The 14,517-nt window shown below is 33.2% G+C and overlaps 1 long non-coding RNA gene across 2 annotated transcripts; it reads left to right on the top strand.

Annotated features, from left to right (window-relative positions):
• The first annotated feature begins 2,002 nt into the window (after positions 1-2,002).
• LOC107480486 (uncharacterized) lies at positions 2,003-4,657 on the top strand. Of its 2 annotated transcripts, none has more exons than XR_001590462.3 (4): positions 2,003-2,508; positions 2,583-2,701; positions 2,842-2,942; positions 4,498-4,657. It is a non-coding gene; the product is annotated as an uncharacterized LOC107480486 (long non-coding RNA). The 2 variants fall into 2 exon arrangements; XR_001590461.3 differs by having other exon boundaries at positions 2,808-2,942.
• The last annotated feature ends 9,860 nt before the right edge of the window (positions 4,658-14,517 follow it).

Below are 14,517 nucleotides of genomic sequence, written 5' to 3'. Positions count from 1 at the left end.
ATATATATTTTATATAAAATAAAATACTAAATTAGTTTTTTTATATTTGGACATAATCCTGTTTTGGTTCTTAAAGTTTAAAGTGTCCTATTTGAATAAAAAAAATGTATTTAGTTTCAATTTAGTCCCGCTGTGAGGTTCAAAGTTAAATAATTAATGGAATGTCCTACATGACAGCAGTACAAGAATAAGGTCGATAATCTAGAAAACAAGTACAAGCACCATAGGCACAAAATTAACTGTGGATGCATCAATATACTTATTTATCAGTCTTCTTATAATTTAAATAAAATATTTTCTATAGAACTAAAGAGAATGATAAATGATACATCCACGCTTGATTTTGTACCTCTAGAACTTGTACTTGTTCTCTAAATTATCGATCTTGTTCTTGTACTGCTATTATGTAGGATATTCCGTTAATTATTTAACTTTGACTAAACGGTGAGACTACATTCAAGAAAAATAAAACTTTTTTGGATTCAAATGTGATACTTTAAACCTTAAGAACCAAAACAGGATTACGTCCAAACGTAAGGGACCAATTTAGTACTTTATCCTTTTATATAAATGACTAATGTGGTGTCTTATTTTTATATACATGTAATATAATTATATTTTTATTGATTTATTTTGTATTTTCTTTATTAATACCTTTAATACCTTTAATTATTTATTATTGTTAATTTAAATATTTTTTTCAGAATTTTTTATTTTTTATTTTTAAATTTTGGACCTTCTAATATGATTCAAGTCAAGTCAAGTTTCACTGCAAAAAATACGTTGAATACCGTCAGATTTAGCGATGAATGTTACCACGGATTTAGCAGCAAATTTTCTGACAGTTACAAGTGAAAATTCGTCCTTTGAAGAAGTTACCGTCAGATTTAAAATTTCACCGCTAAATCCGAGAGGAAACAGATGCGCGGAAATTAATTTTATTAGTGCTGAGTTTATCATCGGATTTTCTGTCGAAAAATTTTGATAGTAACAGGATTTAGTGAAACTCGAACACAAAACCTCTCTCTCTCTCTCTCTCTCTCTCTCTCTCTCTCTCGTCCATTGAAGTCGGTTGCACTGCTACTACTTGCAGATTAGCATATTGTCATCACTGCTGTTGGAGCCTCTGCCATGCCGTTGCTGGAGCTTCTGCCGTGCCACTGCTGTTGGTGTTCCTTCCTGTCGATCGGAGGTCGTCGCCTTGTCACTATCATCGCGGCTGAGTTACATCGCGCCAACATAAAGTTGTTGTCCATTTTTTGTTGTTACTTGTTATATGTAAGTCCCAGAATATTTAAAAATTTTATTATAAATTAATTTCAAGTTTAATTATTTATTTATAGCTTTAATTTTAAAAATCTCTTTATTAAAGATAATTAAAGTTTTGATTAATTGAGTTTGAAATAAATTAAGATTCTTATTCAATATTATAACTATTAAAGTGTTTTCTATATTTAAATTATAAAGTTTAGTAATTGTAAAATAAAAAAAATTTTATATGATTTAATTTAAATCATTGATAATTTGAAATTCAATACTTTAATCTTTATAAGTAAAGAAAATTAGTTACATTATCTTATATTTTAAATTAGAATACTTGATTGAGAATTAAGTAGTAAATTGATAATGAAGTAATATCTTTAAAGTAATTCTTTTGAAAATAAATTAGATTTTAATTAATTACAATATCCCCAAATTTTATTAAAATTACCCAAACCTCAATCTACCAAAGTATTCCTAATTTCAAAGTGCCCAAATCAAACCCTAATTCCCTTGGACCCAACCTTCACCGCCACTCCATGCCGCCACTCCCTTAACCCAGCCCTATACCATTCAGAAAGAAATAAGGAAAGAAAAAAGAAAAAAAAAAGGAAAGAAACGCAGAACAGAGAGGGAAAGAAAAGAGTGGGGGCTGCGACGGGGAAAGAGGGAAGAAAAGAGGGAAAGCCGCGCCGCCACATCATCGTAATCACGTCGCTACCACGGTTCCGAGAAACTGATGCACGAGGAGCCCTGGTCCGTTCACAAGCCGCTGTCATGCACGAGAAGAGGAGAGAGATCGGGCAGAGAGAGAGACGCGAGGAGGAAGAAGGGATTCGCACTGCCAGTTGTGCCGCCACCGCCACGGGAGGGTCGCCGTCGTTGCGCTGGCCATCGTCGTTGTCTGAGACTGTCCACGTCGCCGTTGCCTTGAGCCAGTCCTTGTTGAGGCTGTCGCTGTCGCTGAAAAGGGGATTTGTGAAGGGAACCACGACGGGAAGAAGACGAAGCTACCTCTGTCGCCACCGTGGAAAACCACAAGCCCGCCGCCATCATCATTGTTAGTGGTGTCACCGTTCCATGCCGCCGCGTCCTACAACCGCTGCTGTTGAACCACCGTCACTATGAGGAACAAAACACGCAAATAGGAGAGAGAATAGGAAGCCTAGTGGGAGCTCCGTCACTGCCCAGCCGTTGCCATCGCTGTGGGTTGTGTTGCCGAGTTTCTGTCGCCGGGATCCACTGCTGGTAAGAACGTTCTTTCCTCTAATTTCCATTTCTTTTAATTTCTGAGAATATTATTTTCATTGATTTTGTTATAGTTGTGTCGTTGTGTCTCGGGTCATCGAAAATCTACCACTGGAGCTTTTGGTAGCCACCATCACTAGAAGTAGCTGCCATCTGATCGGTTCAGATGGTCACTGCTACTTTGTTTCTCGTGGTGAGTTATTTGGTTCTGTTTCAATTTACCGTAATACTCCATTACTAATTTTGTTCTATTTCTGCTTAATATCAATTCCGCGTTAAATTCTAATTTATGTCAAAAGAGTGTTGTTGCTGTGATTCTTGATGCCGCTACAGATATTACTTGAAAACAAACAAGGTTGTTGCCGCTACTGTAAATTGAAAATAAAAAAAAGAGGATTTGATGCGTTTACCTACTGAGCTCAGATTAAATCAAGGTAGGAATTTTTTTTAAAATCTATTTTATATTACAGAGTTGTTATAAATAGATATTATTGCAAAAAGACATACTTCTGTGATTATATTTGTCTTGTGAATGTGATGGTTTGTTAGACTGAATTATTGGTTGCTTGATTGCGTGAGTGGTGTATGGTTGTTGATAAGAAATTGGTTTGAAATGTTAATTACTTGATTATTATGAAAAGTGGATTTTTTAGGTTTTTGAATTTATTTGGTAATGTAAATGAATTGATTTTCGGAAATGATTTGAGATATGAAAATAAATTGATTCTGGAAGCGGTTTGATTTTGAGTTAGTCTAATTCTATAACTAATTTAATATTTGAGTTGGTTTGATTTTAAAAAGAGTTTTATTATTGAAATTCGTGCAATTTGAAAATAATTTGATATTGGAACTAGTTGAATTTTGGAAAATGATTAAGATTTGGAAATGATTGAGAAAAGGTTTGAGAAATGTTTGGGTGGGACCCAAAAAGGATGGCAGAATTCGAGTTTTAGAGGAGATGTTGCCGAAATTTTATAAAAGTAGAAGTTTCATTTGAAGTAGTTATTTTAAAAGGTTTAATTTTAAGCATTAAATGATTTAAGATTACTTTATTTATCAAAGGAAGAGTTATGTTTTGGATTGGGAATTGTTAGTGAACGGAATGGAAAGAAGGATGACGAGGATTTTCTTTGAAATATGATTTTGAATGAATTTGGAAATGAGATATGGATTAATGAATGATGATGATGTTGAGAATGACTTAGACATTGATGGATGTTGAATGAATTATTTATATGGCTTATGAAATTGAATTGTCTGAGACACGAGTTTCCCTGGGTAAACGCAGTGACTTGCCACCACTTGCTCCAGGTTGAGACTCGATACTCTGTTGACCCAACGACGTAAGGGTGACCGGACACTTATAAATTCCCGGGGAATGGTACCCCATTGAGCGATTTGATATATATTTATGAGAAAAAGTTATGCATAGAATCATGGGGATGCGCATCACGGGATAGTCTAAGGTTTTCGGACTTGTCGGGTTGGCTGGATAACCGACAGATGAGCTCATTAGCCATAGGGCAGGCATGCATCATATGAATTTGTATGCTTTGCTTGGGTTTGAACTTGTTTTGGTTTGCCTAATTGTTAAACTGTTCTTAACTGCTACCTGAACTATTTGCTGTAACTACTACCTAAACCTGTGCTTTCCTTGTCTGTCTTGCCTGTGTTTATCCTAGTGTGATACATTTGAGAATGAACTTTGGTACTGAATTGATGATTGTGTTGATTGATTGCGTGGTTGGTTTCTGATTGAGAATTTCTTATAAGAAAAGAAAGTTTTTTTTTATTTCTGAAAGATTAAACATTGTTTTGTTGAAAAGGTTTTGAACGATTAGCTATTGATTTTTAAAAGGATTCTTAAGGCAATGATAATCACTGAGTTTGAAAATAGTTTTCTTATTAAATATCTTCTTATGACAATTCTGAAACTTCATGGTGAGGCCGTGTGGTTAGGTTCTCACCCCCTACATTTTATCTTTTCAGGAGATGGATGAAAAAGCTCACGAAGGGTTGTATTGCGTTTCTCTTAGTTGATAATGTTGTTTAGTTTTTATTTATTTACCCCTCGCTATCAAAATTATATAATGTAAGAGGGATAAGAGTTGTATGATTTGTATGTATATAATATGTATAAGTTACTTGAGTAAGAAATTTTGTACATGTATATGCTTGTTGTTTATTTTATTTAAAAAGTATTCTTTTTCCGATTTTTCAAAAAAGAACTCTAATACGATTTCGAGTCAAAGGCTCCTATTATATTATTAAATATATGAAGTAGTCATAATACTTCTTACTATCAGAGTAGCGCAGCCGAAAGCATGACGTTCTGATAGTGAGGGTGTTACATTATGGTATCAGAGTGGTCGTTCCTGTAGAGCTTGAGGAATGAACCGACTATGCTTCAATTGCATACTCTGAGAGTCTGTCATGTAGTAGGTCTTGTTTGAATAATGAGAATTAGAGTTTTATGCACATGACGGTCTATTGATTGATGCCATTAGTCTTGCATTGCATAATTCCTGGTATTAAGTTTGGCCGGCTTAACACTAGTGAATTATGTATATGTAAGCATTAATGGGTTATCATAAATGATATGTGAGTCATAGATAACGCGAGTCGCGGGTTTTGAGAACGTTAGAGACTAAGTTCTAGAGATTATTTCTGTTTCAATGTATAATCTTTATTCGTGTTTGACATTATCTTTTTCTTTATCAATTGTATTAGAATCTCTAGTTTTTTATTTCTTTCTTGAAATGTGTTTTGGATATTTTTCTACCATATCTTGTCATTCATATATATCCTTGCTTGATTATGTTCCTAATTGTTTCTTGAATCTTTAAGGAATATTCGACCTTGACACTATTCATAAATTTGGTATTTATTGATTTGATCTTGAATTAGTTTTTGTGCAATGCATAATCCTTGATTCCTAAATAATTTGAAATCTTAAGAGTCGCGATTCATAGTAAATTAATTATGCGATTTAGTTCTCCTATTTTGTGTTCTGCAACTATTGTGTGTCCTGCTCGGATTACAATATTTGGTTTTGTGTTTCTTCGTAAAAATGATAAAAACTGACATTGTTTTGATAAAATGTATCAATTTTAGTAGTTTTCTTCTACAACTCTTATCTTGAAATCTCTTTTGAAAATAGTTCTATTTTAGTTCTTTTTCTGTTTGATTCTGATTGTAACCATTATTTGAATCCTGAATATGATAACCTTTGATTTTATAAATACTTCCCTACAAAAAAAAAAAAACAAAAAAATTTCTTTATATAGTTAAAACATGCTTTTATTTAAAAGTACTACTTAGTCTTTATTTATTCTTACAAGAATACCTTACCTTAGATTTTCTCATTTGAATATAATTTAATCCTTTTACAACATTATTCGAATTTTTATGCATATATATTTACTTGATTATATATCTACGAACTCTTCAAACCTCCTAAAGCAAGATTTCTTCTTTTTATTTCAGTTAATTTTCATTTAATAAACTTCACACAAATCATTTTAATTTGAATTTGATTTAGCATAATATAATATTGACTTTTGTTTAGCTTTTTTTTTTCGAAAAAATATTGAATTTATATACTTTCTTTAGAAAAGGATAAACCAATTCCCTTAGGTTCAATTTACAGTTGTTCTAAATTACTGTACTCTCTTTCTTATTATTGTCCATGTCGAAGCTCTTGAATTCAGAATTCCTTCTTAAGCTTTCAAATTAACTCCCTTTACACTACACTTCATTGCTTATATACATCCTTGTCTGTTGATAATCTCACATATTCTATCAAAATCCTTGCGAAATACCATCCTTGTTCAACTACGAACCTAAATATTCTCCCAATTTCTTGCAAATACAATTTGTGTTATTTGTAATCTTCTCAAGTTTAGTATTTCTTATGTGTTAGAATTTAGGGACGCAATTTGTGTGCGCAGAAAGTGAATTTGATAAGTGTACGAGGTTATGAGGAGTCGTGGAGTTTCGAGGTAATGCAAACATCTATACTTTGTTCAGTTCCCTCAATTGTTTGTTTTATATCTTCTCTTTTTACTAGGTAAGATGATCTTCCTCTTAAGTTTATCTATTCCTTGTGAATCTTTCATTTGATTGCGTTCCTACCCATTCCCTTGGATGTTGTAAATGACGTCATTGACTCTGGTCACTTTCTTGTGAATCTTGTACTTTGATTTAGCTTGAATTCAATTCTAACGAATGCACCGTTCTCTTCTCATCGTCTCCATTGAAGTTCTTTAATTTCTCCATGCGTTCGCCTCTTATTTGTAAACTGCTATTTGAATCATTAAGAACGTCTATCTTTGTCATTATACTTCTCTTTATGAATTTTGTACTCTTTGATATAACATTGGAATTATTTTGGGTACGATGCCGACCCTTGAATCTTTGAAAATGTAAAGTACCCCTTTTTATTATATTGTATTGGCTTATGTGTTCTAAATTGTGCCAATCAATTTGGTGTGTCGTTCCTCCTTCTCTTTTCTTGGAATGTAATTTAAATTTTCTTGGTTCGCCATTTGTACCTTACACATATCTTGCATGTTTACACTTCTGACTATATTAAAACTCTTTCAACATGGCTATTGATTCCATATACCTCCATGAACTATGAAACCCCTGTGATCATTTAAAGTTGTTCCACGGTAATGCGTCACCATAGTCTTTAATCATTCCTTTTCTATGAAACCTCATACTTCTTCAACTTAGCTTGGATATATTTCAAATTAATGCGCTGAATTTTCTCTTATTTATTGATCCTATTGAATTTCTTTAATCAAAGAATTATTCTTGAAATTATCAATTGATTTCTTTCTAGCAAACTTCATTGCTTGAGCATCCTTGTTTACCTGCAATTGTATTTATTCTTTCAAATTCTCGCGAACGCGGTCTTTGTCGCTTTTCTTTCTTTTCTATAGTCTATTATCCTTCTAAGTATACTCGAGATTAGTTTTGGCATCTTGTGCGACCATTAGACTTAGTGAACGACACATTAGTCCTTTAGGACACGTTTAGTGAACACAAAAGGTGAAACTCGTAAGTGTATGACGTCACAGGGAGTTGTGAAACCTTGCTTTACGTGAGAGAGTTCTGTTGATGTGGGGCTTATGACCAGTAGTAAGGTTTGCGAAGTGTTTGATAAAGTCGAGAACCTTTGGATGGGTTGCTCAATGAAGTACGGTTAAGAATGGTGGAGATAAGTTATCTTGAAGTTTGAATAATTGAATCTCTGAAGTTGGTATGAGATTAGTATACGGACGTTAAGCACATCATTTTAACCCCGGCTTGTTTTATAACCTTTTGTCGCCTTGCTTTACCATTACTTATTTGAAACATATCATCTTATACATCAAGCCTATCTTGTAACTTTTGATTCGCATCACACTTATACCCTTTATACCTTTATGCCATATGAAAATCCTGGTATATATACTGAAAACTTTTTGCTTTTTCTTTAAATGCGTTCAAGAGTGAAGTGATATGAAATCTCTTTTATTTTGTATCAATTTTCGAGGACGAAAATTTTTATAAGGTGGGTGGAATGTAAGTCCTAGAATTTTTGAAAATTTTATTATAAATTAATTTCAAGTTTAATTATTTATTTACAACTTTAATTTTAGAAATCTCTTTATTAAAGATAATTAAAGTTTTGATTAATTGAGTTTGAAATAAATTAAGATTCTTATTCAATTTTATAATTATTGAAGTGTTTTCTATATTTAAATTATAAAGTTTAGTAATTGTATAATAAGAAGAATTTTATATGATTTAATTTAAATAATTGATAGTTTGAAATTTAATACTTTAATCTTTATAAACAAAGAAAAGTAGTTACATTATCTTATATTTTAAATTAGAATACTTGATTGAGAATTAAGTAGTAAATTGATAATTAAGTAATATCTTTAAAGTAATCTTTTTGAAAATAAATTAGATTTTAATTAATTACAATATTCCCAAATTTTATTAAAATTACCCAAACCTCAATTTACCAAAAGTAATTCCCTTGGACCCAACCCTCATCGCCACTCCACGCCGCCACTCCCTTGACCCAGCCCCATCCCCTTTAGAAAGAAATAAGGAAAGAAAAAAGAAAAAGAAAAGGGAAAGAAACGCAGAACAGAGAGGGAAAGAAAAGAGTCGGGGCTGCGACGGGGAAAGAGGGAAGAAAAGAGGGAAAGCCGCGCCGCCACATCATCGTAATCACGTCGCTACCACGGTTCCGAGAAACTGATGCACGAGGAGCCCTGGTCCGTTCACAAGCCGCTGTCATGCACGAGAAGAGGAGAGAGATCGGGCAGAGAGAGAGATGCGAGGAGGAAAAAGGGATTCGCGCTGCCAGCTGTGCCGCCACCACCATGGGAGGGTCGCCGTCGTTGCGCTGGCCATCGTTGTTGTCTGAGACTGTCCACGTCACCGTTGCCTTGAGCCAGTCGTTGTTGAGGCCGTCGCTGTCGCTGAAAAGGGGATTTGTGAAGGGAACCACGACGGGAAGAAGAGGAAGCTACCTCTACCGCCACCGTGGAAAACCACAAGCCCGCCGCCATCATCATTGTGAGTGGTGTCACCGTTCCATGCCGCCGCATCCTACCACCACTGCTGTTGAACCCCCGTCACTATGAGGAACAAAACACGCAAATAGGAGAGAGAATAGGAAGCCTGGTGGGAGCTCTGTCACTGCCCAGCCATTGCCATCGCTGTTGGTTGTGTTGCCGAGCTTCTATCGCTGGGATCCACTGCTGGTAAGAGCGTTCTTTCCTCTAATTTCCATTTCTTTTAATTTTTAATAATATCATTGTCATTGATTTTATTACAGTTATGTCGTTGTGTCTCGGGTCATCGAAAATCCACCACCGGAGCTTTTAGTAGCTGCCGTCATTAGAAGTAGCTGTTGCATGATTGGTTCAAATGGTCACTGCTACTTTGTTTCTTGTGGTGAGATTATTTGGTTCTGTTTCAATTTACCGTAATACTCTATTACTAATTTTGTTCTATTTCCGCTTAATATCAATTCCGCGTTTAATTCCAATTTATGTCAGAAGAGTGTTGTTGCTGTGATTCTTGATGCCGCTGCTGATATTGCTTGAAAACAAACAAGGTTGTTGTCGCTACTGTAAATTGAAAATAAACAAAAGAGGATTTGATGCGTTTACCTACTGAGCTCAGATTAAATCAAGGTAGGAATTTTTTTTAAAATCTATTTTATATTACAGAGTTGTTATAAATAGATATTATTGCAAAAAGACATACTTCTGTGATTATATTTGTCTTGTGAATGTGATGGTTTGTTAGACTGAATTATTAGTTGCTTGATTGCGTGAGTGGTGTATGGTTGTTGATAAGAAATTAGTTTGAAATGTTAATTACTTGATTGTTATGAAAAGTAGATTTTCTTGGTTTTGGAATTTATTTGGTAATGTAAATGAATCGATTTTGGGAATGATTTGAGATATGAAAATAAATTGATTCTAGAAGCGGTTTGATTTTGAGTTAGTTTAATTCTATAACTGATTTAATATTTGAGTTGGTTTGATTTTAACTTATTATTGGAATTGGTTCGATTTGAAAATAATTTGATATTGGAACTAGTTGAATATTGGGAAATGATTAAGATTTGGAAATGGTTGAGAAAAATTTTGAGAAATGTTTGGATGAGACCCAAAAAGGGTGACAGAATCCGAGTTTTAGAGGAGATGCTGGCGAAATTTTATAAAATTAGAAATTTCATTTGAAGTAGTTATTTTAAAAGGTTTAATTTTAAGCATTATATGGTTTAAGATTACTTTATTTATCAAAGAAAGAGTTATATTTTGGATTGGGAATTCTTAGTGAATGGAATGGAAAGAAGGATGATGAGGATTTTTTTTTTGAAATATGATTTTGAATGAATTTGGAAATGAGATATGGATTGATGAATGATGATGATGTTGAGAATGACTTAGACATTGATGGATGTTGAATGAATTTTTTATATGGCTTATGAAATTGAATTATCTGAGACACGAGTTTTCCTGGGTAAACGTGTAATACCCGGTCTAACCGAAATTAATTAAATAACAAGTTAAGTCAGAGCGAATATGGGTGGAATATTTGGCAATTGGAATTTGATGATTTAAATATGATATTTGGATTCAGTTCTGAGTTGGAAAACATAGTTTTCTGCGTAAAAGCGCGCAGTGAAATTTTGACCGGAAGTACCGGCTGAGATCTGTCTGGTACTGCAGCTGAGAAAATTGATTATGAGTAAATAAGATTAAGAAATGAGGAATTATAATTAGGGGAGGTAGAAATATTTGAAGTGCGATTTAGAGCACTAATCTTAAAGGTTTTGGTCCAAAATTGGGCCAACGGATAAAAATAAGTGAACCGGGCCTAAGTGGGCCCAAGACCCAACATATATAAACATTAGTTATGAGCATTTCAGCTCATTTTGTCCTAAAGAATGAGTGTTGGGCGCTGAAATAGAGAAGAGAGAAGAGAAGAGAGAAAACCTAACTCTCTTTGATTTTCAAACCACCATAACTTGAGCTACGGAGCTCCGATTGACAAGCCGTTTGTGGTCACACATCGCTTTTCTCATTCTCTACAATTTTATTTAAGTTTTGTGGTGAGTAATCTACTGTCCTCTGCCCAGTTTTCATTTTCCTCTTCAAATTCGAATTTGGTTTGGATTTTGAGAAAACCTTGTGATTTTGGTTGTTTAGGAGTGCTCTAGTATGAGCCATGGGTGATATTCATCACAAACTTCACTGAGTAAAGGTAAGAAACCCTCCAACCCTTGTGAATTATCATTTTTATGAGCCCTAGGTTGATGTATGTATGTGATATTGGTTATGTTAGTGCATTTGATGGTTTTGGTGCACAATTGGGAGATTGGTGTTGCTTGAGGAGCTTTGGTGAGGCTTGGGGCTAAGGTTGGTGGAGACTTCCAAAGAAGAGGCTCAATTGATTTGGCTACAAGAGGTACGGTTTAAGTTTCATTTAAGTACCGTGTGGTGTGATGAGAATTCCTAGGCTAGATGCCCCTAGGATTAAGTTTGGATTGTGTAAATGGTTGGTGCTAATATGCATAGTTGGTATGTAATGTGAATTAATGATTGGGTTGAGAATTGTGTGGCCTTGAATGCTTGGTGTATTGAAAATTTGATGTATTGGGTAATGAGTATTGATTTGTGGTTTATGCATTGAAATTGGGCCAGAGGCCGTAAATTTTGGCCGAAGGCCGGAAAGAGGTAAGGAAGGTAAGTTGATGTGTGCATTGTATGATGACACAAGTGATTGGATGAATTTCAGATAATGAATATATGAATGATTGGGTTGGTTATTGAATAATGAGGTTTGAGGAGTTGAAGTGTGGAAACTGGTAATTTTGGGTGAAATTGTATAGATGAGGTATGTTTGGTTTTGGTTGAGGTATGTTATGTGGTCATATATTTGATCATGATTATTGATGCCTTGATGGTATGATGATGCATAAGAGATATGTATGTTGTGATATATACTTGAGAAATGATTAAGGTTGATTTGTGGGTGAAACCATGTGACAGTGAGTATAATATTGATTATGTGTAATGATGATTGATTGGAAATAGTATTGTTGGAAATTAGGATGAGAAAAGATGTATGACATGTTAATGTGTTTGTAATTTAGCCATTTGATTGAAATGGGTAAAAATGGTTATATGGCGGTTTTGTGAATCGTGGCAAAGCATTAATGTATGAGTTGAGGAGGCTTGATGTTGATTTTGGTATATTTTGATTGATTTCAAAAAGGGTTGAAACTAGCATGTTTTGGTTGATTTTAAAAAGGGTTGAAAATGACTTGTTTTGAAAAAGGCACCTTGTGGTTTTGTATGAAAACATGGTTTTTGGGCATACTTTGATGGGACATAACCTGGACTCTGGATCTCCGTTTTATGCCAAACTTATTTAGAAGTGAAATTGGATCCGGGATATCCATGCCGTTCGAAGAACGGGCGAAAAACGATTTAAAATGAGAAAGTTATGTCCGTCGGAAGATTGGGGGTTGAATCTGTGAATTCTGCAGCTTTTAACTTAGAAAATTTTTAGCAGAATGACCCTCTACACATAGGCGCACTTTAATTTTTTGAGTTAATTTTAACTTGTTAATTTTTTAAGTTTATTATTGACTTATTGTTAATTGTTGTTAATTTTCTGAGTTTATTGTTGTCTGAGTTAATTATTTTCTGAATTAATTTTGCTGAATTGATTATTGTTAATTTTACAAAATTTGTTGTAATTTACTCATTTGAATATATGAACTTTGATTTATTTGTTTAATTATAATTTGTTTGTTGATTATATGTATATTTGTGTGTTGATTATGTTTATAGTTTGTAATTGAATGTGTATAGTCTACTATTTCATAAAATACTACTGTAGCCAGTAAGTTTATAATGCAAAACCTCCAACTAGATTTGTAAGTTGCTAAAATTGTATAAGCTTAAATAGATATACCATTTGAGAGACATAAATATGCATGTTAGTGGATTACTTAAAATTTTAAATAGATATACTATTTATATAATTAATTTTTCTTTTCAATATTTTGTTGTCTAGAGAGTTTTAACTATTTAATGTTATTTAACCATCATAAAGTATCTTGTTTTTCATATCAAACCTTATCCAAGTTTATTTTTGGTGGATTTAGAGTATATGTTTATAGTGCTACTTTTTTTCATACGTGAGTAATTTTTTTCTTTATTCGTAAATTTTGATGTGTGAATTTATTTGTGAACTTTTAACCAAAAATTATGGACAATTTATTATAAAAATTGTAAAATTTTAAATTTTATTAGTTTAAAAATTATTGAATTTAAACATTTAAAATTATATGTTGAATTTTTAAACAATTTTTTTTAAAAAAATAAAATATAATATTATTATTGAATTTATCAAAAAATAAATTCGACAGTAATAAGATAAAATATTTTACTAATTAAAAGTTAATATTTACCAATAAATCTACTAGTAATTAACGGTAAATAAAAAATTGTTAATAAATAATTATCGATAAAATTTATACTGTTGAATTTATTTCAATAATAATTTCAATGATAAATATATTAATGAAAGATTTTTTTCGATAAATTCACCGATAAATTTAACAGTATTCGACCAATTTTTTCTAGTGCTCTAAACATAACTCTTAACATATTACCAAGCTGGATGTAGCATTAATTAACATCTATCCTAACTTGATGAGGTACCACCCATGATGTTGCATTAATTAACAAATGATATGACATACTATCTAAAGACAGGATTATTAGTACAACGCTCATACATTATCCCACGTTTAAATACTAAATAGCTACGATATTGTTCAATAAAAGCGACTAAGAAATTAAAATTAACATAATTTGTACACCATACATTATTCGACAACATCAATGAATTATATCATCACATGATATAATAAGAGATAAGTATTGTTTTGGTTTCTCACGTTGAGGGTCGAAATTGAATCCGTCCTTAATCTAATTTTTGATTTAGAATCGTCTTTAGCGTTTTTTTTCGTATTAAAATCGTCTTTTTAAATTTTTTTAGACAAAAATACTCTCACCACTAACAACATAATTACCTCCTTCACCACCACCACCATCAACTGCCACTCCACCACCATTATCAACATCATCATCACCATCATCATCATCATCAACACCCACTGCCACTCCACCACCACCAACGCCACCGCCGTCCCCCTCCCCCCTTTCCCCTTCCCCCCACCCAGCGTCCCCACTCGTCCCCTTCCTCTTCCCGTATTCCCTTCACCCATCCCCAATAAATCAACAAGCAGAAACAATAATATTCCACAACAAATCAACAAATCAACAAGTAGAAAACAACAAATCAACAAATCAGCAACAATAATATTCCACAACAAAAGAAGAAGAAATCCAGAAATTCACAGAATTCACAGAAGAAGAAGAAGAAGAAGAAGAAACGGGCAGCAGTGCA

Source organism: Arachis duranensis, chromosome 3 (genome assembly GCF_000817695.3).
Source record: "Arachis duranensis cultivar V14167 chromosome 3, aradu.V14167.gnm2.J7QH, whole genome shotgun sequence".
In the NCBI taxonomy this organism is placed as follows: Eukaryota; Viridiplantae; Streptophyta; class Magnoliopsida; order Fabales; family Fabaceae; genus Arachis; species Arachis duranensis.
This window is presented reverse-complemented; position numbering and strand designations above follow the sequence as displayed.